Genomic DNA, 5280 nt, shown 5'->3' on the forward strand with positions numbered 1-5280 from the left:
AACTGCCCCCCACCCCACCGCGGGACACTGCGACCCGCGGGTGGGACAGCGGGACAGACCGTTATAACGGGACTGTCCCACCAAAATCGGGACAGTTGTGAGATTTGGTACACGTGCAAAGCAATAATGTGCTGCTGATAAATAACACAGGGCATGCTCATCAGAGGCCCCACCTGAATAGAGGCCAGCATTGCCAGACCTACCCAGATTTTCTCAGGGGCCTGGCAATGCCACTATCTGCCCTTGGAAACACTTTAGTGATGATAGAAAAAATTCTACCCATTTCATTCAGGATTCCACCCATTTCATTCAGACGGGATGCCGGAAGTCATGTGACTGATGCCAGAATGCGCCACCACTCAGAATCCTGGTGCAGGAACACTTACTGCCGACATTCCTATGGTAAGTCTTAGCCCTAGCCACCACCCCCGAGTCTTAGCCCTAGCCGCCACCCCCTGAATCTTAGTACTTGCCGCCACCCCAGGCAGGTTAGGGTAGGGGAAAAAATAATTACCCTGTCCTCTGTCGGCATTCTCATTGATGGGATGCCGGTGTCAGTCATGTGACTGCTGGCATCCCAACAGCCGGGATTATATACCTGGGTACTAATTACCGAGGCCAAGGCTTGTTGGAGGGTCCAGCAGGGGCCAGGCACAGGCTCTAAACGTCCCCCCTGTGCGGTTGAAGTGGCATTGGGGAAAATATTCTTGCATATTTTTGAGGAGGTGTGCTCAGGATTTCCCCAGATTTGGTCTCACCCTCCTCCTTCCTCCCGCTCCCCCAGCAACCAGGCTGCATTCCACGGCCCTGATTGTGACTGCTGCAGTCTATTCTCTTTATTTAAATATTTGCTGTTGACCCGCAGCACCAAAGCAGATTCCCATTTGATCTTTTAAAGGGGAAGACTATGGATATTTGTATTTAATTGAGCTTGATTACTACTTTTATTATGCATTTGTGCTTGATTTTCATAAATGTACCTGTCTTGTTTGTTTCTATGTTATGTGATTTATTCCGCTAATGACATCCTTGCATTTATTATTCTAGTCATCTGTGTCCATGTATGCTCGCGGTTCTCATGAATGTCTTTATCTGCATTACTTGTTATGTCCTCTAGAACTTGTAGCTGTTTGTGCATAGTATAACTTTGTACACTGCATTCATGTTTTGATCTGTAAATGTGCTCCCCCCCTGTCTACAACTCTGCAAGATTTTGTAACGCCTTATAAATATAAGATAATAATATAATGCTACCTTCCTTCCATCCACTACGGTCGCAACATGTCTAACTGCTTCAGCCGACTGATTGGTAGCAGTCACGTACGGCTTCATCATTTGCATATGCTCTAATTGCTGTATTATGTGTATCTATATTAGCAGACATGTGGATGTATTTCAAAATTTCACTCCTGCTTCACCGCCCTGGAAGAATGACACACTAAATAGCCCTGGAATGAGATTTATATTGTCCGGAACGTTTCATCTCAGCTTTGTTCCAGCCACTGGCTTCCTTCTAGCAAGAGAAAGAGAAAGGTGTGTGCCAGCGATCTGGCTGAAACTTGCAGCGCGGCTGAGTGTAAGATCAGAAGGCTGTGCGAGGGCCAGCAGAATTTGAGCATATCTGTGAAATGAGGCACTGGTTTGGATTACACAAGGAAAGGGAGCCGGCTGCCAAATCTCCCATCTGGTGTCAAGGTGCTGAATGGGAGCTGCTCTTCATACAATGAGGACATGGATCTGTAGCGCAGGAGGCGAACCGTGTATTGTAAATCTAGTTATTTTAATGTTGCTACACGTAAACATTTTATCTGTTCATCCTCTGGACAAGCTCTTTCTAGAGCGCAGTCCATTCTGATGGAATAATCAGTTTATACAGTTGTCACTTTATTTTAGCCTTGTTTTACCAAAGGCAGAAGCAGTGGTATAGCAGTGTTCCATGGCACCCGGAGTGCCCCCCAATATATACACACATTCATCTATCAGCCCCCTCCTCCTACCACCACTAGAGAAGCTGGAGTCCGCCTCTACACCCAAAGTTGGACTGGCCTGCTGGGCAACAGGGGAAATTCCTGGTGGGTCCCACAGTCTGAGGTCCCCTCCTCCTCTGTTATGGTTCTTGTTCCAGACTGCATTCAAATAATACATTGTTACTCTATAAGAGGGTAATTTGCTCGGTGGAGCAGGACCACAGTCTGGAGCATGACATGGGCCCTACCACTGTTTTATCCCAAGTGGGCCACAGTCTGGCACTGTCTACACCCAATGCTGCACTTCATTGTCACTGATAGGTTGGGAATGCAGTGACCTCATTGCTTTGCTCCCTGCCTATCAGTGACTGGGGGCAGTACCATAAGCCGCAGGCAGGAAACAGCGTGAGGGAAGGTGGAGCTCGGGGTGGAGAGGCCGCTGCTCTATGCACTCAGCTGTGAGTCAGGGATTGGCTCCTGTAAGCGATTTCTCTCAGTGGAGTAACTAAAAATTTTGCTCCCCCAAGCCAAAAAAGTTTCCGCCACCCTCCCCCCACTGCCATTTAAAACATAAAGAATTTGCGCACGGGGCTTGGCCTCATTGCAAGGGGTGTGACACTGCAGGAAAATACCTTATACCCCAGTTTTGCAACCTGCATGCCCAGATATTGGCCACCACAGAAAAAAAAAACCATAGTTCATGACCCTTATATTATTTGTCATTTTTCCTCCTTATAATAATGCCCCTTACAGATTATGCCACACAGTGTAATGCCTGTGACACATTATGCCACACACCACAATGCCCCTGACACATTATGCCACACACCACAATGCCTCTGACACATTACACAACATACCGCAATGCTCGTGATACATTATGCCACGGACAGTAATGCCTGTGATACATTATGCCACATGCCACAATGCCCCTGACACATTATGCCCCACAGTAAGGCTGCACTCATCTCTCCTATTCCTAAAAAACCTACCCTTGATCCAAACACTCTCTCCAACTACCGACCGATCTCTCTCCTACCTTTTGTCTCCAAACTCCTTGAGCGTACTGTCTACAACTGCCTTACTTCCTTTCTTTACTCACACTCACTGCTTGACCCATTCCAGTCTGGCTTCCGTCCTCTCCACTCCACTGAAACTGCCCTTACAAAAGTATGCAATGACCTCCATGCTGCTAAATCTAAGAGACACTTCTCTCTACTTATTCTACTTGATCTCTCTGCTGCTTTTGACACTGTGGACCATCCTCTCCTACTGCAAATCCTTCACTTCATTGGTCTGCGTGACACTGCCCTCACTTGGCTGTCCTCCTACCTTTCTGATCATTCATTCTTTGTCTCCTCTCATGACTCCACCTCCCCCTCACTTCCACTAACTGTAGGGGTACCCCAAGTTTCTGTCCTTGGTCCTCTTCTCTTCTCTCTCTATACATCCTCACTAGGTAAGCTCATTAGTTCTTTTGGTTTCCAATATCATCTCTATGCTGATGACACCCAAATCTATCTTTCCTCTCCAGACCTCTCCCCTGCTCTCCTCACTCGTATCTCCAACTGTCTCTCTGCTACCTCTTCCTGGATGTTCCAGCGCTTTCTTAAACTTAACATGTCTAAGACCGAGCTGATCATCTTCCCTCCCTCCCGCATAACCTCACCTCTTACAATCTCATTATCTATTGATGGCACTACTATCTCCTCTAGCCCCCAAGTGCGCTGTCTTGGAGTAATCCTTGACTCCTCCCTCTCCTTCAAACCACACATTCAGCACCTCTCACAAACCTGCCGTTTTCATCTAAAAAATATTTCCAGGATCAGACCCTTTCTGACCCAGGATGCTACTAAGACTCTTATCCACTCACTGGTCATCTCCAGACTGGACTACTGTAATCTCCTCCTGACTGGCATTCCTGACAAATACCTCTCTCCACTCCAATCTATCCTCAATGCTGCTGCCCGGCTCATCTACCTCACCAAACGCACTACGTCCACCTGTCCTCTCTTACTAGACCTTCACTGGCTCCCCTTCCCTTTCAGAATCCATTTCAAGCTTCTCACACTCGCTTACAAAGCCCTCACCCACTCCTCTCCCATCTACAGCTCTGACCTTATCTCCCTTTACCAGTGGCGTAACTAGAAATTTTTCTCCCCCAAGCCAAAAAATTATTCGGCGCCCCCCATCCCCCATAATTGGCACTATTAAAGGGATAAATGTGCGTGTGCCGCAAAATAGGGTGTGTGGCTTCATTGGGATGGGCGTGGCTTCACATAAAGGGGCGTGGCATTGCAGGAAAAGACTACGCTATACCCCAGTTTTCCAACCTGCACGCCCAGACGTTAGCCACCACGGGAAAGAAAAATAATCCTGATTCATGCCCCTTACATTATTTGTAATTTTTCCTCCTTATAGTAATGCCCAGTATACATTATGCCACATACTGCAATGGCCCTTAGACATTATGCCACACACAATAATGCACATGACACAATATGCACACACCATAATGCCCCCGACACATTATGCCACACACCGTAATGCCCCCGACACATTATGACAGGAATCGCAATGCCCGTTATACATTATGCTACACACTGCAATGCCCCTGATACATTATACCACATACCACAATGCCCGTGATATAGTATACAACACACCGTAATGCCTGACACATACCGCAATGCCCGTTATACCCTATGCCACACACCGCAATGCCCGTTATACATTATGCCACACTGCAATGACCCTGAGACATTATACCACATACCACAATGCCCGTGATATAGTATGCCACACACCGTAATGCCTGTGACACATTATGACACACACCGCAATGTCCGTGATACATTATGCCACACACCGTAATGCTCATTACACATTAAGTCCTACAGTAAGGCTTGAAATTACTTTTAAATTACCTGCTCGTTGCCAGGGGTTTCATGCACTGGGTGTCATGCTCGTTGCCAGGGGTTTCATGCTCTTGGTTCCATGCACGGTGCCAGGGGTTTTCATGCTCAGGGTGTCATGCTCGTTGCCAGGGGTATCATGCACTGGGTGTCATGCTCGTTGACAGGTGTTTCATGCACTGGGTGTCATGCTCAGCGCCAGGGGTTTCATGCACTGGGTGTCATGCTCGTTGCTAGGGCTGTGCTCCCAGTGCCACATATGTCCCCAGTGCCAGATATTACCCCACGGTGCCAGGTACTCACATGACCCCAGTGCACAATATAGCCCCCCCCCCTATGTGCCAGGTACACATATACCCCCCCAGAGCCAGATATTCCCCCTCAGTGCCACATATGCC

Source organism: Pseudophryne corroboree, chromosome 1 (assembly GCF_028390025.1).
Source record: "Pseudophryne corroboree isolate aPseCor3 chromosome 1, aPseCor3.hap2, whole genome shotgun sequence".
Classification (NCBI taxonomy): Eukaryota; Metazoa; Chordata; class Amphibia; order Anura; family Myobatrachidae; genus Pseudophryne; species Pseudophryne corroboree.